General features: G+C 42.4%; 1 long non-coding RNA gene across 3 annotated transcripts in view; it reads left to right on the forward strand.

Moving 5' to 3' along the window:
- Positions 1 to 21,713, forward strand: part of LOC124188383 — a 77,081-nt gene that overhangs the window by 46,309 nt on the left and 9,059 nt on the right. For all 3 annotated transcript variants that reach the window (XR_006872343.1, XR_006872344.1, XR_006872345.1), the window contains one exon: positions 1,394 to 1,678. This is a non-coding gene — a long non-coding RNA (uncharacterized LOC124188383). The remainder of the gene's footprint in view (positions 1 to 1,393; positions 1,679 to 21,713) is intronic.

Here is a 21,713-nt window from a genome sequence, read left to right on the forward strand (position 1 = left end):
CATTATTTGATATAGTGTGTGCATATTTCAAACCAGCTTATTTATCCCTGGCACTTGTTGTTTAGTGGAGGGGGGGGGAGGCTAGTTGTGTTGACGGGCAAACAACTTCACCACCGGCTGCTGTTCCGACTCCGGGGTACGTTGAATCCATTAAAGGGAAATCACAAATGACTACCTCCCAGAGCGAGCTTCTATTATTATATATAGTGTATCCCCTTATACGTCAAATGCATTCGTTCTTTATGGCATCTTTTCGTCTAGGTTTCTAATAACAACACACAAGTCTCCATTTTTTTTTTGTTTTCTTCAATCTTCTAGCTGCTATGAGTTCAATAAGTTCAAAGTCGCACGGCGGTGGCGGCACGATATTTATTATTCGCTCTTTTATTAATGATTGCTTTTCTTTTTCTGAAATGAGCTGAGGGACTTTTTTAATGGACGTTGGAGACGCCAGGAGAAATCTGTGATCCTGGTGCCAACGGATTTTTTTCTTCTTCTTCTTCTCGACTTCAACTTCTTCTTCTGTCTCTAATCTGTGACCTCGTCTCCGCAGTAAGAGCCGCGCTTTCCCTATTCTTCCCTCCATCCCGGCTGGGCTGCCTCATTCTCCCATACAGATAATGATTATGATAATGAGAAACATACAAATATCTAATAAACTCGAAAACAATATGGGCGGCGATAACCCAAATAGAGAGGCTATTTCAAAAGGTGGCGCCCACTTTTTTTTTTTCGTTATTTTGGTTTTTTTGTTTCTTTCCCCCTAGCGAAAGCTTAAAAATACGAAACCAAAAACAAAACGTGAAATGGAGCAAAGAGTTAGTGTAGTAGTGGTAAATAGAACTTCTCTTTCTAAGTAAACATAAATTTAGGAATTCCTCAAGAGATGCCAAGGACTTTTTTTTTTTGGGGGGGGGGGGGGGGAGACCTGACTGGGTTGATGGAGACAAATGCACCAAACATTGTGCGTATAAATGTCATCCAATCCTCTGGTTGGTTCAACGTTCCGTGCACAAATGTAGTGTCTGCCCGTGGTCGTTTTGACTATTTAAGAAAAAGAAATGAAAAGAGAGTTGAAGAATAGAGATGGCGTTACGAATTGCATAAGGCTTCGTTCGTGGAGATTATTTATTTGTCTTGTTTCGTTTTTCAGAAGATATTTATTTTCTCCGCAGCATTTTGGGGTTGTATGCTAGTCGTCTCGGCAAGTCGGCAGCTGGACCTCCGCCTTGCTGCTAAAAAGAACTAAAATCCAATGAGCATGAATCATGTTGTTGTGACACATAAATTAAGTCTGCACTCCTTGCAAAGATAAAAAGAAAAAAAGAAATGGAAAGAAAGAAAAAGAGAGAAATCTGTTGTTGAACGTCACACTCTTTTTTTGGAATTGTAGGTGCGCGAGGCTGGGCACCGGAGCAGAAAGATGGCAGCAATGGAACATTTACTCCCCACCCCACCTTATGGAATTGCCCGTCTCCTGACGTCCAGTGAATATTCCTAGTGCGGTAATAAGATTACACGGAAATCCGTCGCCACAAACACCCCGAAAATAGCACCACGGGACGACTCCCGCCGAGAAAAGAGTTATGTCACTGCTGGACCTTGGCAACAACAACAACATCAGCAGCGACAACATCACCCGAGAAAGAAGCAATACGACGAGAACGACGCATTAAAGGTAGGAAAAACAATTTTTTCTGCTTACATTTTGAAATAAGCGGGACAAGAACAAGTTAGCGTAGATTCCCGAGTGGGAAAAGAAAAGTCTCATTAAAAACAAAACAACAACAACAACAAAAAAAAGACGGTCAGGATGATTGCTAGCATAGACATGGTGATGGCGCGGTGTAACCAATTGGTCTCAAGTGGGCTACCTGGCTCTCCTCCGTCTTTCGTTCAAAATCTCAGACCAGTTTCTTCTGGAGGAAGAAGGAGGGCTCAATCAAGTGTTTGTGTGTGGCGTTTCTGCTATGAGGATTCACCGTGGCGTGAAAAAGACTATTTTGATTTTCTCGTTGGTTGTTGGACGCCAAAAGGAAATAATAGAGTCGAACGGGAGTAATCACCTTGAAACGTCGCGGCATAGCCACACCTCGTCCTCCCCCTTTTCTTTTCTTCCTTTGCCGAAAAGAAGAAGAACTCCTTGTGCGTATATAGCAGTAGTGGCAGTGGCATAGTTAATAGTATCAGCAAAGTATTGTGGCGCATCCCACCGCCAAAAGAAAATGACATGGAACACACAGGGGCCGGTTCCAGCTCATTTAAACCGCACTTCGTTTTGTTGTTGTTTATTGTCAATGAGGAAGACAGCAGCAGCATTCCCCTCCCGAAGAATGAAATGTCATATCTTTTCTTTCTTCTCTTTTATTATTATTTTGTTGTACGCGCTACATGCGGAGAAAGAAAGAAAAAAGAGTTGTTTGCTACCTACTCGAAAAAAATTTCGTTGGGCCTTTACCTGCTAGCAGACCCCTTCACACTAGCTACATCCGACGCTCGTAATTCTTCTATATACACTCCTCGAGCGTCCGCTGTTTGTTGTTTTTTTTTGTGCGTGTGTGTGTGTTTCTCTCTCGTAATCCTCTGAGGGAAAAAATAAAATAAAATAAAGGTTAACAGCTTTAAGCTTGAGTGATGGCCGTGTGCATAGAAATGTTGATTCCCAATGGAGACTCTGGCAGAGAGAGAGAGAGGAAATCCAGTTATTGTGCGCTCGGATCTTTTCAGCACTTATTTCTCCTCTCCGGCCCCCAAGAAACTTCTGGGCTCGGTTTATTTTTTTTTATTTCACTACTGCCTTTCACGTCATCGTCAAGACGAGGGGAAGTCTCTTAAAAAAAGTCGGGAAAAGGGGAAAAAAAACACATCTCGCCAAAACCCAAAAGTCGTCAAAAATTATATGTATTGACCCACCGCATCAGCACGACTGTGTAAAGCGATGGAGGTCCTTTTTTTCTCCTTTTTCGATTGTGTGTTGTGGCGTTAGTTTCTTTTTATTTTCACGGGAAAAAAAAAATACTGCGTCACATAACAACAGAGTGATATCGGAAACCTTCGGACAGAGAACGTGACCAATTCAACGGGCACTTAAAATAAAAACAACAACGCAAAAAAAAGTTGTTTCTGTTTTATAGATCAAGTCGACTTGTATAGGAAAACGGAGTAACGAGTTTTTTTTTGTGGGTGTATAAATTCAATTATTCATCCAGCGTTACACATCCTAGAGAAACAATAACGGAGAACCGCGGGCGCTTTTTGCTATGCACGCATCAATTCTCCGTTATGATTGATTTCGATTTGACTGCACAATGAGCAGTTACGTCAATCCCGTATACGTGTATCTCTTTGCAGCATTGTTGTTGATTGCTTTGCTTCTCTTGGATTCTTCTCGTTTTAATGTCGAATCATCACAATATTTGATGTGACGCTGGCTGTCGCCTTGTGTTGCCAATCCCATTTCAAATGTGATTATTAACTTCTCTTTTGCAGTCCAGCTCACAAATGGGTCTAATTAATGCATTCTATCTTCATTTGTGTATTGTCCTAGTCAGTCCAATCGTAACAAAATGGACAAAAGTTTGTTTCGGTCAGGTGAATTGAAATTGTGTTGATATTCTTTGATTTCCAGTTTGTTGCAACGATTGGTTTCATTATTATTTTTCTTTTCTTCCTTTGCGCGCCGCGTGTGTTTGATCCGGGACGCCGTTTGAATGGCTAATGAGTCGCAGGGTCCGACGGTTTTTACACTTTTACGTTTATTATTTACAAGCGGGTCGAATTTTTGAATAAGAGTGTCGCGTTGGACGGCATTTCCCACTAACAATATCAACAAAAAATAATAGAACCTCTGAAACAAATGAAAAAGAAATTCGTTTTTTCTTCCGAGAGGTAAAAAAAACATTTCTTTGCCTTTTTTCTTACACACAAAAAATGAACGACAAAAAGAAAGCACTCCTTTTGGCTTTTTCTTGTTTTTTTTTTTTATTTCAGTTAAAAAAAAGGACTTTTCATTCAAAGGGTTTGTGTTAATAGAATTTAACTTTTCTTTTCTCTCTCTATCTCTCGAGGACTCTGGGGGTAAGGGATTTTTCACTTTCCAAGAAAAAGTCGATGCAAATTGCTCGCTGAACCTTTTCCTCTTCCTTTTTCTTCCCCTGCCCTCCTTCTGAGAGCTACGTAACAGCCGGGGACTCACCAAGTCACCATTCCGAATAAAGCCAATCTCTTTTTAAACAAGACTTTGAAAGCTGTTTACTTTTGAGTGAATTACCGCTGACTGTTTGTTCCGCTTCCTTTTTTCTTCTCCCTTTTGCTTGTGTATCTAGTCGATATGGTACCTATGCACTATACCGTGCCGATGTCCATGGTTTGCTGTTGCTACTCGAGAATAACGGCTGTCTGACTTTGCTTTAAGTGGGGCTTTACTATCACGCAATTGCTCTCTTGAATTTGAATTTATTGAGCGATTTATTGGGCCGAGTTTTTTTTTCGGCGCTTGCATGGGATTTAATTTGCCGTTATCGTTTTGAACCTAATTAACCCGTTGAGGTTTTTCTGAAACGAGAAATAGGCAATTCTGTAAATTTGAGTCGAGTCTTTTCGTCTGAATCGTTTCGAGATGCGGCACGTCTATCCTTGGGCGCCGTCCAAATGAAAGGGCGGCGCAAAGTCAATCTGATTTCACGACAAGTACCCGCAACGTACTACAACAAACGACGCCGGCCAACAGACTCGTACGGTAAGCAATCGAGAGAAAAAAGAAACGAAGGAAGATGCAATAAGCCTCGTCAGAATAAACACTGACTTTTGCACCTATGGCATCTTCCCTGACGTGTGTCTACGCCACAGCGAACACCCCAGCCGAAAAGGTGGAAATGGAGGATGAGAAATGAATTGGCGAATACTTTAACGATGGGGATCAAACGTCCTCCCTTTCGGTTCTGCGCCGGTATTCACGCGGGCATAGAGTTCCTCCTCCCTCCAGTGGAGAAAGAAATAATAGCGAAAACAACAAATTGGGAATAACGATTAGATTCGCCTTGACGAGCAGACGGAATGCAGCCGTAAAGCAATCTCGTTAGATCGAATCTATTTTTCTTTTTTTTTTGTTCTTTCTCGTCTTATTATTATTATTTCTTTTTTAACTTCCTTCACTTATGTTGCCGTTCGGTTTTTGATCGAAGATCTGAAAGAATGGAGGAGGAAAAAAAAACAGAAATTCTGTAAGAAATAATAAAGGAAACTTACCGGTTTGTATTCGTTCGTCTTGCAGTTGGGTCTGTTAAACATCGCGTGGTGCTAGGGAGAACCACACAACAACAAGACAGAAAAAAAAAATCTATCGACCGTTCTATAATGCTACAACAACTTTGATGCACGATCATAATCACGGCACGTATTTTTCCTTGCCTTTCCTCCTTCGCGAACGATGTGGTCGAAGCAATAAAGCATTTGTGATTTCACAATCGTAATTTAGAGAATCCATCATGTTTCGCTAGTTTTTGGACGAGGTTCCAAAGAAGAAGAAGAAGAAGAAGAAAAAAATTCACATGCTTTGCGTTTCATTTTTCTTTTTTGTGTGTGTCTGTGCCGCTGTTGTGAAACAAACACGTGGGACACATACCCACAGAGAGAGAGAGAGAAAGAGAAAGAGAAAGAGACAACGTCGTCCTTCATTCTGTGTAGCCGTATTTCCGGTCAGGCAACAATAAGCAAATCGCTGGATATGGAATATCCAACAAAAAAAAAATACAATTTTATAATTTGTCCCCCCTCCGACGTTTGTTGGTTTTTGTCTTGAAAAATTAGAGAGAAGAAATGATTATAGAAGAACGACCTGTTATTCCCGTACGGCCAAACAAAAAATGGTCATGAAGCACTCCGGCTTTTGGAAAAAGAGGCATGGTGTCGTTTACCCTGGACTTGTTGCTCATTATCACACAACTGTGGCCACGACAGGTTCCCATTATCACTGTCCTAGCAACAGCAGGTTTTTCTCTTTAATGCACATACGGCATGAATCAAACGATAGGAATAAGCCATCCTCCTTCGTTACAAGTCTTGATTTAACCACCACCTTCATAGAGGGGGGGGGGACGAGATTAGTCTTCTGTCTTGGTCGTCGAGGACCTAGCTAAAAGACACAGCACGTAATACGAATTCTCCGGCTCTCCCCAATAATTCTGAAATGATACGCTGGCACTTGTTTATTTTTTTTTTTGCTGGTCATTTCAACTTTTTTGTTGTTGTGTTCCTTTGCCACTTATTATTATTATGTCCTGTCTATCTAATTCAGCACACACATGTCATGGAAACAAGGTCGTTTCAAATCTTGCTTGGAAAAAGAAAAATCTTTTTGAGAAACTTTTTTTTATTTTCCTTTTAATAAAAACCGTCTGTATAGTAATTCTTCTACATACTCACCGGATATCTGATTCTTGATAGATTTTTTTAAAAGCTTTGTGCGTTGGGAGAATTATTCAGTCGACCATCAGCAGCGAATAGATTATTTTGTCTGCACGGTTGAAGGCAAGAATGCCGGGTGAAATAATACGTACTCTTGCTCACTTTTCTTTTTTTTTGGTTATGCGCTGATTGAAAGCCTATTTTCAATTGTTTAAAGCACTGCTGGTGGCTAATGACAGCGCGTAAACATGGCCATTGCCGGCTCGCTGTATACATATATACAAGGACCATTTTCTTCTTCTTCTTTTCAACAATCATTTTCAGCTGCCAAGTATGGCGCTGCTTATAGGTGTTCAAGGTGAACTACACCTTGAACGCCAGTCATGGTTTCATGCGGTTGGAAAACTTCTCTCTTCGGCTCGCAGCCTCACATTTTGTGGAACCGTTTTTTTTTTCTTATTTTTTTTCCTTCTTTAAATGACCCCCCATCTACCCCGTGCAGCACAGCACTTTCTATTCATCCTATGCGCTTCGTTCTTATTCCGAGAGCCTCTCCGCAGTGATTCCTATTTCTGTTTTGGTTGTTGTTGATTCCTTTACATAAACCATCGGTTGGTCGCGCTATAATCTGCTGTTTCATCAATTAAGCTACTTTCCTTTCACAGCTTTTATTTTTTGCCCCCACTGTTTTTCGATTCGTTTCCTTTTTGTTTTATTGTTATTTTTGAGTTTTTTTTTTCAAGAAAGAAAAGGCATAGGTAATTGCGCCCGAGGGAGCGAATAAATGTGTTGCGTCTGTGACGTATCAGTCGGCAATCGCTGTTGTGTGCACGCCTTAAAAAGTATTAATACATATTGATTATGATGATGAGGGCGTTTGAGTTGCGACACCGGTCCCGACCGGTTTTTCCTTTTGGCTTTTTTTTTTCTTCTTTTTGTTTTTTATCTTTTCCTCCTTTCGGGATGTGTTTTTCGTGTTATTTCGGATTTTTTCTTCGGTTCCTTTTATCGGATTGTAAGTGTACAGTTTCATTTGCTTTCATGGCCGCCAAGATGGCGCTACCTATTTCATAGTCGGTACCTGTGTACCGCAACTTAGGACTTTGATAGGGCCGACTGTGTATGCGTCTCTTCGTGCCGAGGTTGTAAATATTGATGTACTCGAATCGAGACAACAGTCGATGGCAGCAGTCCAGGAGGCAAAAGAATAATAATAAGAAATAGACAAGACAATAAGGGACAAAACGTAGTGACTGGAGTGGCGCTGGCTGCTGCTGCTGGATTGGACGTTACAGGAATATGTTGGAAGCCGATGCGAGACAAGGAAAAAGACAAACACTCTGCCCGGTGGCATAAATATGAACGCGTCCTCCTTGTCGTGCACTACGTGAAAAACTGTACACATGCTGCGTGTACCGCTGTCTGCCGCTCGTGAGACCTTGAGTAATAATCAAAACTCTCTCCCACCCGTTGTATAGGCGAGTCACTTGAATGTTTTCGCGTAGGCAAAATGTACACCAATCGAAAAGGAAAAGAACAGCACCATTAAGGGAACACGTCGTCCGTTTCCATGGATTATCGTCTGTCTGCCTGTCTGTCCCGTCAGGCGTTCACCCACACATTGCAATCAATAAGTTGCACAAATGGATAGGTAGACGGAGAGAGGACGGGCCTGGCGGGGTTTGGGCCTGCGGCCGAATGCGCGGCACCCGGCCCGTCAACGTTATCTGCCGGAGATATTCATCGTGCGGAATCATCACAGTTGGAAACAAAATAAAAAAACAAAACAAAACAAGGGTGTCGATAGAAGAAATGAAATGGCAGTCAAGTGAAAATCTCCTTTACAGTAATTACACCTTTTTATGTATCATTGCGTTCATAACCTTGGCGGCGCTGCATGGGGTATAATGTCAGTAGCATAATCATCGATTATTTCGATTTCTTCAAGGATAAAATGCGGATATGTCTCTCCCCGCCGGCCGTTAATGAACTTTTTCTTTTTGATTTTGTTGATAATACGAAAAATGTTTTCCTCTCCGCTTGCGCAACCAAATAAATTTGAAATAACTCCCGAAAAAGTTTTAAGGCGAAATTATGACCAAGTCAGCGATGGAAGCTTGGATTTATAATAGGCACGAAAGACACACACACACATATATGTTATTATATAAGCTCTCAACTCCTATCTGGGCAAGAACCAAAGCTTGGGAAGAGAGAGAGAGAGAGAGAGTTTCATCCGGGTACTTTTGGTCCGCTTGACGACACCTTCTGACACAGTTGGATGCATCCCGAAGCATCATGAGCAGCAGCAGCAGCAGCAGTCAGAGTCCTACAGGCAGTGGTATCATCATCATCATCATCATCGGTAATAGTAGCATAGGAGCAGTATAGCAACAAAACGCGACAAAGAAGCATTATCATCATCATCATGCAGATCGTTTTCTGTCGAGGCTTTAGCTGGCGGGGGTACTTTTCTGAAGAGAGGAGCTAGATGTCTGTGCGTGATGCTTTTATGCCATTTCCTCTGTTTGAGATTTGCTGGGGTTTGTTTTTATTCACCAGGCTATTTGGGCCAAAAGGAATCGCCGTTCTGGGTGCTTAATGTCGGTCTATAGTCTTGTAATAATGTAGCATAGATATCCGGACGTGAATCACGCTGGCAAACGACGACCACAAACGACCAGTCAAGGAAAGAAAAGAATGGGGAGGATAGAAAAGGCCATTTGTAAAATGTAAAAAAAACAAAAAAAAAACAAAAAAAAAATCACGCTACAACTTCCAACGTCTGCCTTGGCAAATGTTGAGCAAGTGTCCGTGGACCGGCCCCATCTTATAGTCGTTTCGCCGCCATCCGCAACATCACCAACACCACCAACACCACCACCCACCATCACGCATCACTCCTTCCGCCGTGTCAGACACACACCCGCAATCCGTGTGTGCCAAGTTTCTTCTCGGCTTTACCGCTCTCCTTCTCCGCGTGAATAATTACCCAGCAGAAAGAAAAAAAACGATAGACGAGTAGAAGCTAGGCGAACAAACCGAAAGCGAGACCTTTATTTTTTCTTCAACACAACAGCAAACAAGATGTGTCCTATCGACTCACAATGAATGTGTGTGTGTGTGTGTGTGTGTTATTATAACAGTATTTATTGAGGGGGGAGACCTTCGCCTATTTGTTCTCTCGCTATAAATACCTTCAATCCATCGCTGCCCGACTCTCCGTCTCCGTTTCAATAGGACCTTCCAACTTCTTATAGCGAGGCCTTTTTTTCTACTTATACAAAGAAAGAGAATCGGACACGAAACAAATGTCAGGAAGGGATTTCCAGCCCATCTGATTTCGAACGAAAGTATCCAAGTTACTCTCCGCCATGTTTTCGAAACCGATTTTTTTTTTTTTTGTGTAGAGAGAGAAAGAGAGAGGGAGAGGGGGGGGGATATATGTATGTATACAAAAGGTGCTGGAATTTGTTGTTCTTCTTTTCTCTCTCTCTCTCTAGTCAAAAGGAAAATAGATTTAGGATGGGCGTCTTTCACTTCTTTCGTCCGCCCTTGGTGCACGGTGTGGTGGACAGGCCAAACATTTTTTTAAAGAAAGACTCGAGAGTAAATTGAAGCAAAAGAAGTAAAAAAGAAAGAAAAAAAAGAAGTAGAAATTAAGAAATAGAAGAAGAAAAGACCAGGATTCCCCAATTGTCGGATGGCGAACGTAATAGATTGTGGAGTATAATCGGCATGAAGCCGAACGTGACGAAGGGATCCTTTTTTTATTTTTTATTATTATTATTATTATTTATTATCCCAGGGACGGCCCAACAAACTCCAAAACTTTCATCATCATTCACAAACAATGGGGTGACGGTTGATCTCCCTGTATATAACAAGGGGAAAAAAAATTCCAACAAATAACTTGAAATTGTATTATTTTTTTGTGTTTTAAAATTCGTCTTTTGGATATTCTCTTTTTATGTGACTTTTTTTTTTCCTATTAAAAGAAAACGGCGATAGAATAAGCTACTGTGTCTATGTGTATGTAGTTTGCTCTCTGCTCGGTCGATCACGTTGAAGGGCAGAACGACAACAGCGCATTTCAGAATCAACGGCGTGCAGTCAACTGTTACTTTTTCTCTCTCCGCCAGTTCTGCCGATAGTTTTTCGAGCATCCGCCCCTGTTTTTTTTTTCTTCTTCCAACGTGTCCGATGATTTTATCGCTATCGTAAAAAAAAAGTAGGAAAAAAAAAACTTGAGAGAACGACGGGAGACCGGGGGAAGGTCAACCGCCCGTTTCTCTTCTTCTCTCGACACCTTTTTATATTTTATTTTATTTTATTTTTCTTCGCTATAGAGTATAGATGTATATTATTCACGACGAAATCATTATTATGCTGGGGTTCGCTGCACCTTGCCCGGATCAAGGGGGGAAAACGAACGGACGGACGGTCACTCGTTAGCGGGCGATGCAATCAGCGGACCCCTTCATCTCCCCGAGTTGCATCCAATCGGCGATCGGAGTGAAATGCACGTCCACAACAGCGCAGACTGTGAAAACTGTATTACACACAACTGGTGCATATCCGCGCCATCAGAGAGAAGACTTCTCTCCGTATGCGCTGCTACACACTTGCCACTACTAAACAACAGAGTTCTCTTTTATGGCATTCGCTTATGATTCGACTCTTCTTCTCTCTTCCGTTCTTGCCCTCGTAAATGACGACTCCCTCCCGATGGCAGCAAACGTCATCAGTCATGTAACTCGGTAACGACCGCTAATGAAACGCCCACGTTGGGAGAGAACCGTCGGTGACAGTGCCAAAAGGGACGGATGGTAAAATCATTTGGCCATCAGAAAATTTGACGCAACTGCCCCCCCCCTCTCCCCAATCGCGTGACGGGAGCGGTAGGGGATTTCCCCCACGACGCAGAGTCATCTGTCGAGCGTCGTGAAAAACTCGTGTCGAAAATGTTGAGAAAAAGGCGCCGCCCTTAATTTGCGGCGTTTTTTTTTTACTCAACAACAACTCGACGTTGACCACTCGAAAAAATGACGGGCTCGTTAATCTAATTGGTTTGCCTCTCAACAACTTCGAGGAAAAAAATTTGAAATGCTAGACGTCAATCAAATTCTTGTTGAGACAAAAAGATCCGGAGATATTGGATTCCGGATGAGTTGGCGTCAATAATTGAATGCCGAGCAAAAAGTGTCAGCACAATAAGCGTCCAAGGTTGTCCTGTACGCCGGGAAATTGTATTCAAAACCTCTGGGTGAAAACGATCCGCCACTGGAGAGAATCTTGTGCAATAATGATGGCCCCCATACAGCGTTAACGAAGGTAACAGTAGTGTGCTTGGTGGTATATAGGAGGGGGGTCGATGCTGTTGTTATTTGCCTGTCTGAGACGTTGTTTGTTGTTGTGTTTCCTTGGATGCTCCAAAAGAAAAAGAGGATCACGCAGGAATGGGCTGACGTGTGAAATCCGGGGTGGCTGGATCATTAAAACGGGAGGAGGAGAACGATCTCTTTGATACGCAAAGGGAGGAGAACACACACACACACATGGAAAATCGCTGTTTTCTTGATCCGCCCCCCGACGTCGGCGTCCTCATTAATAGGGATTTGTATACGTCTAAACTTTTCTCTCTCTCTCTTTCCTGCGTTCGCGGAGGTATTCATCCGCACACAGCGCAGGGTGACTTGATTTGCGCCAACTCGACGGAAAACGGAGCAAGAAATTCGCATCCGCTTCCTTTTGATTTGATTTTTGAGCGGAACTCTTTTTTTTTTCCTTTCTTTTTTTAAAATCCAGCTCTGATCATGGATTCTCTCGTCTGCATTGTCTTTCAACCGGTCATCGTTTCACGATGCCTTTGGAGGGAAAATGGCAATAGAGTCACGTATGTTATTCCTTAGTAACTTTTTTTTTTCGCTTAAATAGCGTCGAAATTGTTCTAATACAATTCAGTTTTTTACTACCGCCCCTCGAAACGGTTCAAAACCAATTGGCTCCCAAGTTCAGCGATGCGGATGATTTCTCCGGACCTTGGTCGAAATATTTCTGAAATCTAAAGAACCGGTCATTCATTTTTGTTGTTTATCTTTTTCTTTATCGAATATGAAATGCGCCGCTTCTTATTCAAATACCAAACGCGATGTGTATTCGAAAAGAGCCCTGTAGCGCTTTTTTGAACGCCGTTCATCTTTTCTTTTTTTCCCCGCCAAAGCCAATGATTCACGCCCGTGTTTTTCTTCTCCCTGTGCGGTTGATTTGGGTGGTCCCGATACGACAGATGGTCCAACGGTCGCTAAAGTGTCTGAGCCGCCATACCACACACTGTACTATAGCCTGTACATATACTACTAGCATAGTGTGTGTGTGTAACCCCCCTGCATATATAGTCTTGAGCCGCATGTTTAGTTCTCCTCTCAGACTATTTGGTTCTTTTCTCTCTTCCCCCCCCCCTCTCTCTCTCTTTATTTTTTCCCTCTTTGATGCAACGCACAACGGCACAGTGGATGACTGTACTGTACGCGATGGCGATGTTTGAGCGCTTGAATAGACGCGCGGCGAACGGACGTGGAACGCGCTGACGGTTCCACTTTCCGACTCGTGGAGCTCCTCATCTCTCTGCTCTGCTGGCTGTTTGCATAATGATGCAGCAGCACTATATAGCAGTAGTGGTAGTAGTGTTGCTGGTTAAGGAGGAGAGAGAGAGAGAGAACGTGTTACACGCCAAGCGCTGTTTGTATTGACGCCGATGGGCTCGGGAAAACCTTTCAACTTGAATCGGTCGATGCGGGCCACGCGCGCTCCCTCTCTCCCGTCTTCTTCTTCTTCTTCTTCTTCTTCTTTTTTCTACTCTATTTGGCTTGGCTGCCGTCAAGATTTATTTTATTTCAGGGGGGAGAAAGAAATAAAGAAAAAAAAAGGGGGAAATAACAAATCAGCTGACCGCAGTTTGATATTCACGCGTCCGTCGCCCCGTGAAATATACACCTCGCGATGCTGACACAATTGAAACTGCGCGTTATGCGTGACGGCCGTCTTCTTTTCCCCCTCTTCCATTTTACGAGCGCCCACACGTTTCTCCTTTTTCTTGCTGATTTCTGCTCTATTCAAATGACCTTTTCTAGAGATGTGTGTGTGTGTGTTTTTATTCTTCCCTTTTTTGAGAGAGAGAAAAAGAACGAACGGGTTTGCCGTGACGTTTGAAATGTCTCGTCGTCCCCCGTCTGTCCGTTCTGCGCCGGTTAATGCCAAATGTCCCTCCACCCCACCTATAAATCTCTGTCGACGTCGCTGTACACACACAGAATGTGTCTAGGCTAGCGCTAGCCCATCTAGACACATTCTAAAGGCTCTGCAGCCTACAAGGGAGCGTATACATACAGCATTCAGCTGCTGGCGTTCGCTCTGGCCGTTTATTCGATCGATGGGGGGGAAAGCGACGACCGACCGACCTCATACAAACTGCAGCAAAAAAAAAGCCCTTTTTTCTGTCCTTCCTATTATAAAAAGAAGAGAGACAACAACCGAAAAAGAAGCAAAAAAAAATAATCTTGGGGTTACCGCGTAACGGTCGTTCACCATCGCCATATAAAGCGCACAAAAAACCACGAATATACAAAAACACACACACGGAGAGAAGGGGCTACATGTACTATGTGAAAAGAGCTGGCTAAAAACGTGAAACGTCTAACGTGTGTTTGTGCATAATGCCTTATTGTTATTCTTTTCGGGAAAAAGGGGGGAGAAAAAAATAACTGCAATTAAGAGTCGCGCCTTCTTTTGCGTCGCAACTTGAATGGAACGAGGAATATATTAGAGTTTTTCGGCTGCCGGGGCAACAGCTGGAACACTCTCGTATCTCTTAGGCAGCACTCGTCGTCGCTCCCCCCCTTACTAGACTACTGACGCAGGGGAAGAAGAAGAAGAGGAAAAAAGAAGTGGTCGATTTCATACGAAACATTTATAGGGGAATAATAATGAAAGAAGGGAAAAAAGGTTCAGCAGCTTTGGATGTGTACTACTTTTTCTTTTTCTTTCTTTTCTCCCTTTGATTTAGCTGCGTCGTAGGCAGTCTGCACTATAGGTTGTCTGCATAAATGATGATGATGGATATCACGCGAGAGATGTTGAACAGCTCTGAAAAGAAAAAAGAAAAGCCCCTATCCGTCTCCCGATTGGCTCCTCTTCTTCTTCTTCTCTCTCTCTCTGTAGACTGTAGCCCTCGGTCGTTCTATCATTGATAGACGAGAATAACACTGGCTGTTTACCAGCGATTACGTTGAAGATGATTTTTTGGCTGGCGCTGCATGGCTAATACCATCCGAGTTGCATTATGAACGGGAAATTGGGCAAGGCGCGCGTGGAAGACGAGCTGTGCAGCTCTAGCGCCTGTTGTTGTGTGAGCAGCCGGTTTGCTCCGGCCGACCATGTTGAGGCGGCCGCCAAAAGTTTCTCTTTTTACGAGACGGCAGCCAACGACGAGATGAAACAAGGAACCGAGCAGAGACTAGAGAGGGAGAGAATCTCGAAAGGCAGGAGAGGATATAGTAGTGGGAATAATATACGCCTGGTATCCCGCTGATCGATTCCGAGTGGCAGATAAGGAGCCTACGGTTCCCCCCCGGATAGGAGCTAGCAGGCAGCATTTAAAGGAGACTCGGGCTCCTCCGAGTGGTTTGGCTGTCGGTAACTTGTTAGCCCGTAAATGCTTTAATTATGCAATGGCGGGCGCCAGGTAATGGACTGTTGCCACTGCTGGGCTATACATGTCATGGCGTGTGTTGTTGTGTTCAGAAATTCATTGAATTCGAGGTAGGTCACCCCACCCTTTGGGCCGAGTAATAGGCAAAGGCACGGCGCGCAAACATGTCGGGAGTATCGACGAAACGGGGGGAAATATTGTAACCGCGTCGCTCGATGGGGTTACATCCGGGCATTTCTTCTCTTTTTGTGCCTGGCAAATAGCCACTCAGGTTACCCCAGTGTACGTCTTATTAGACTGTTAGTAGTCGGTCTGTGCTTGAAGACGTGCCAGTTGGTGCACACTGCACATATATCACAGGCATCTTATTACCCATATGTAGCTACTTAATGAGGTAATATTTGCCGTTAGTAGGACGCGGATGAAAAGAATAAACGAGCAGAGAGAGATGATGAAGAGGCAACAAACTACTATGCGCCATTTTTATGGGAAAAAGACAAGTAGAAAAACGGTGAAGGAGCAAGCGAATAAGAAGAAGAGGATTGCGAGTCCCTTTTCTCTGCTTTCATTAAACATGGGAAAAGAAGAAGAAGAAAAACAGACTTGTATATATTGGTGCATGCTCCACTGGCTCTGACGCATCCACTATAAATATAATACGCCATATAGTGCCTACTTTGTATAGGCAGTATACCGGTCGTATAGTAATATCTATCGACGCAAGAGCAATCAATGCTTCTTCTGCCTCGCTCTCATCATCCGCCTCTTTCAGTCCTGCTCACGTTGTCTTATATTTTAGACACACATGGTCCGCCTTTTTTCGATTTCTTCCTCAGCCATGGCCTACATACATACATACATATTCAAGTATTAGTGGTAAATAGTCTCTGCAGTGTGTAGTAGAAATATTGCACCGGGTCGTCCGATTGCCTGAATTTTTCTTTGCACGTGGATCGGTTCCCAACTTTTCTTTACTTTTTCATTTTGGACTTTTCTCCCTATTGATATTGGCTCGCTTATAGGAAAGACCATTTCTTTTTTTTATTATATTTTTCCTTCTTGGCTCTTTATTTACATCAAAGTATTCATCGGGGAAATGAATTGGATGGAAGCGACTCGAATGCCCATCAATGTCAAGCCACCGCCCCCGCGCATCATGTCACACAGAGAAAATATGTTATTTTGCGTCGGAGGGGAGACCCTTTTTTTTCTCTCTCTCTGTATATATTCAAAGTAGAGAATATAGGCGGCCTACTTAAAAAACAATATTGTCGACACTGATACAGCAGTCGCCCAGCATCAGTTCCTTTTTTTTGTTATCCCTCCCTTGCTCGCCCTATTCACTGAATCGTTGGTATATATATCTATTGGCAGCAACTGCTGGCCATACTGCAGTTGGGCTGAAACGACCTTTTAGATTCCATATTCGTGTGTTATTGTTATATTATATTCTTTTGGCCTCTCTAAATCTTTTCTGGGTTGTTTTTTTTTTCTGTGGGGGTGGGGGGAAAGCAGAGAGAACTGTGCCTGTGTTCCAGTATTACATTAGACCGGCTAGGAAGAATAGGGTGGTGCTAGTCGGGTATATAGTAGTGATGGGGTTGCATCAATATGATTACGCGTAATTGCCTTCCCCACTAGCTCCGCCTTTGGTGGTGGCGTGTTTGTTCTGCACGCGCTCCTGTCTTCCCCCTCCTCCTCCCCCCTCCTTCTTATAATACATAATAAAAAAAAATATAATACTCGGGGTCGTGTATTTTTATAATATATACGGTCGATGGTTTTGGTGTGTGATGTCTAAAGGAAAAGAGGGAACTTTGCTGATACGGCAAACAGCCACTCTACTTCCATTTCTTGTTTGGTCTATTTTCTGACTGGACCTCCCCCGCATCATCTGGTTTATTTCATCTAGACAATAATCGAAGCCCTTTAGCCCTTCTCTCTTTCTCTCTGGGAAATATTATTATGATTACACTTTGATTACATTTGATCCTTTAGCACTGGCGCATCACATGCAGGACGAAAATAGGGAAGGAAAATCACTATTTCTGGCTTATTTTTGGAGTGTGTATTTGTCATGTCGCATTGCTCTTTCACTCACTCGACGATCGTTGACTTGTCTCTTTTATTTCCCCTCGTGATTTTTTTTTTTTTTCCTTTTTGGGATTTAAAATTTGGCTCTGAATTCGTGTCTCTCCCCTCCACGCCCTTTTTGACAAAATATATCGGACGCCCCTTGGCAGAGCGAATCAATAAAACGAAAGTAACACATTCATCATTCCGATTTCCATGGAATTCTGACTCGGCTCAAATTTGATTTCCTTTCGAAAAAAAAATCTTTTGATTCGGTTCAACATTGACCTACAAAAATTTGAATGGCAAGTTTGTCACTTGTCCTCTTATAGGTCTACTGTACACATTACATTTTTTTTTCCTATTCATACTGCTTAGTTATTATTATAATTTTTTTTCTGTGGAACATTGAATCGACTTTCTTTCCCATGAGGACCCCCCTCCTGGCTGTTTTGGTATGTTACAGGAGTCAGTCCTTCAATTGCTATGGATATCCAAATTTTTCACTTCTTTATTTTTTGTGAAGGGAGAAAACTTAAGAGCTATTAGCTCTTTGTACGTATACACAGACTTACATGGCCGGATGTATATTTATGCGAACTGTATAGTGTGCATCCATATACGTATACTATAGTACAATATGTAGATGATATTCTGCGCTGTACAAGGAGTATGTGTAATATATATTCTATTCTATTCTCTACGTGCAAAAAATAGAGAATGTACAAGATATTGAAATTCGTTGGGCTGGCTGGCTGGCTGGCTGGATGACGCAGTTGTCTGGGCTTATTCTCCTATCTATTTATTGTATGCATCACTTTTCAACGGGGGAAAAAAAATTTAAAATGAAATAAAAACCAGCCCTTTCGCTAAATGGGAAATTCGGCTTACACAGTCCACACAGCGCTCGGGGCGCTTGGGAGTCACGAGCTCTATCTATAGATAAATGCTCCTTGCAATGTTTTGTTATTGAAATCACGGCGTGTGTGTGTACTAGTACCTTTAGAACTATAATACAAATAATGTAGCGCATAGATTCAAGTATACATGAATATTCCAGCGCATAAAGTACTTTCTCACGTTGGCCATAGATTTCGTGGAAGCGTATCCATCAAACTGAAAGAGAAACCTATTATAATAATAATAATATTGCCAGCAGTCAATGTTTGTTTTCTTTCTTTTTCGGTTTTCCCCACTTTTACGATATAGCCCCACACTTTTTTTCTTTTTTTGATTTTTTCTATGATTCGCCGGATATATTGATTGAAGAACCCGAGGAGCTGGAATAAGGTTATACTGGAATTGATTTCATGTAAACGCATCATCACGGGGATGTGGGAAAACCCGTTTGTTGTCGAACGGGTTTTTTTCTTTTCTTCCTCTTTTCAAATCTATTGTCGATTTTCTTTTCCATGCTCGTACGTATATTCTACACAATGACGAAAGAAATCCAAGTCGGGATAATTGCGAAATTATTTCCTCACGAATGTGGATAGTAATAACAAAAAAAAGGGGAACCAGAAGAGCCGTGGAATGGTTCAAAAGTATAAGAAACGTCGTCATACACCCATGCTATATCGCCTATAGATCCTAATAATATATTTTTATAGGCTATAAACCAGCCACAGCTCTAGCGTTATTCTAATCAGAGTGAGTGATATTTTCTTATTATATTCAGCTTTTTTTTTCTCGGGGGTATAAAAGGGGAACGCCTTTATGATGCGAGCAGCGAGCTGTTGTTGTTGACGAGACGTGTCATTTCTTATCCCGAAGCATAAAGGATGACAAAATCGAAACGTATATTTTCTTGAATAGTTGATATATAATGTCAGCCCATAATAAAATAAAAACGCCTTGAAAACACGTAACAAATATTCCCGTTTTTTCCATCCCCATTCCCGTCTCCCTCCTTCACTTTCCCAAGTGATGAAGACCTTCGTCACCAGGGAATGGGATAGAGAAACCATATCGTCTGGCAAATGTAATGCGCATTAGATGTGATGTAACTTATTTATCTATTTATTATTTATTTTTTACCGTCTTCAGTATTTTTTTATTTTTCCCCCCCTTTTTCCGGGGATAACGAGCCCACTTTCTCTCTATAAATTGTATTATTATTATTACTTTTGCGCTACCCTCGACTCCGGGAGCTCCGCAGTGAATCAGTCTGTTGACTGTTTCTTCTTTTGCTCGCGCGCCCTATACCATTCGTCTTCATTTCCGGTGGTATATTGTGTAAAAGGGGACGACTGTGGATATATACTGTTAGTTTCTTTTTCCTTTTTTTTTTAGTGAGGTGGTGCATGTGACTGTTGGCCAGGCCGTTTATTTTCATATTATTCCTCTATTTCGTCTAATTACTCTGGGATGTAACGTGTACCGTAACAACGCTCCTTAATTGCCGAGTTTTACGTCATTAGTCATCGTAGCCCCCCAACCCAACATGTAACATTGCCTCATAACTGGCAACGACAAAATAATAATTCATGTAGTTTTGCAGTTACCAATAAATAAATAAGGGCAGTCGTGTGCCCATTTCCGTCAAGTCTCTCGCTCGGCGCTGACAGTAGAAATTTATTCAGTCGCCCCGAGTCATTTATAGAATGAAACCAACAAATAAAGTCTCTCATTGTATTGTTACGAAACATGGCCAATCTCAATCTGTCAAACCTGTACATAATATAAGCGCTGTCTAATAATAGATGAAACAGCAGTTGGTCCATACGGTGGGTCCCCTGGTTTGTTTCGCTTCTTATATTCTTTTGTCCTCTGCTGTGTCACCGTTCCTTTGGTGGCCAGAGCTGACAGGAATTAAGCTTTTGTATAACCCAGGGCCATTTCTTCTTTCGACTCAGTCCTTCTGTATTCCCCTCCAGTTCTTTTTCTTTTTTCTTTTATAAATATTCATTCATTATAATAATTTAGTGCCTCACGCCTATCTCTACTACCTTCTAGGCATTAAAAAAACAACAACTCCGGTTGCCATGGTCCTCTTCTTCTATTTCTGCTGCTGATACTCGAGTCTGATAGTCATCAGCTCGATTGTTTACACGTTCTCTGATGCTGCTGCACCCACTCGCTTCCCCCTCCCCCCCTTTTGTTGTCTGATGGCTCCTCTTCTTTTCTCTTTAGATTGTTGTTCCTCTCCGGTAGTACGTTCTCTCTTCGAAAAAGAAATCGTGAACTATAATATTATCAAAGCTAACGGAGCAACACACACACACACACACACACACACACACACACACACACACAAAAAAAGCAACAACAAAAAGAAACAACTTTAGACCATACCCTGAAGGTCGAACGTCTAATTAAGAACTTTTGAGTAATTTTACCCTTTTCACTGCTATATATAGCTCAACTCCATCCATCCATCCATCCATCCATCCATTCTCTTTATTCTCCATGGCGTTCCGTCTAACTGCAATAGGCAACTAGACAACACACACTCGTCGTTTCTCTTGTCTCTAGCTCTCTTGTATGCTCTCTCTCTCTCTCTTTCTCTGCTCCGGCAACGAACTAAGTTTTACAAGCTCGTTTTGACAAAAGAGCTGCAGCCGTCTAGGACATTGCTCCTTTGTGTCGCTTCAGTTTTGAAAATCTGACAGGAGGCGGCCGGTGGCCTGGCATCATTCACGACATGGCCCTGATATTATTTTGTAGTACAACGCCAGACTTGAGAATATTTGAAATCGAGTGAAGGCAGACTCTCAGCATCAAAACAGGGTGTATCGAACTGCTGTAGAAGGTGATGACTCGTTGTATGCACGATGGAAAGAGGCAGAGATATACGTACTCTTTGCCCTAGCTCTGTAATGAATTGACGGGTTCAGTGTCCGCCTATATCTACCGGTGCTGATGTGAACGTCTATAGGTCTCCTGCTGATTGCTTTTTATACGGCAATGAATCCCCCGTAATGACAAGGAGAGACTTTTGTAATCTTAAAAACAGGGAGGGCAATTTAAAAAAAAAACCATGACGTTGATGTTTCAGGTGCGTTTGAATAATTAAAAAAAAAAAAGAAATGTCGAAATGTTTTATCGAGACCGTTAACTGCGCATTGCATTTCTTTAGCATATCTCCAATGACCTTTTGCCATAGGCTTCTATAAAATATGGATGCACAGTTACTGTACTCGTTGCACACTGTTCTCACTCTCGTTGGCCATATAAGAAATTAACCGCTCATGGCTAATTATGCATTCGGGTCCTTGCGTTGTAACTTAGAAGACGCACTACAGGGGGCAGGGGCTTCTTGGAGCTAATCAAACTTGGTTCAAATCAGCAGGCGCTGGTATTATATCCCCTTAAATATGTATCCCGCCATGGCTTTTTCGACTTGTGTATAGTGCGTAATATACTCTGCCATAGAGAAGTAGTGTATATTATAGACATAGATTTTCCATCGCAAGGAGCAGGGCGGGCGTCTCGCTAAATGGTGAGTGTGCGAGAGAAAAGAGCCATCTTTTCTATACATAATATGCCATCACATTTCGAATATAGGAAAGAGTTAATAGAGCGT

This window comes from Daphnia pulex, chromosome 2, assembly GCF_021134715.1.
Source record: "Daphnia pulex isolate KAP4 chromosome 2, ASM2113471v1".
Taxonomy (NCBI): domain Eukaryota; kingdom Metazoa; phylum Arthropoda; class Branchiopoda; order Diplostraca; family Daphniidae; genus Daphnia; species Daphnia pulex.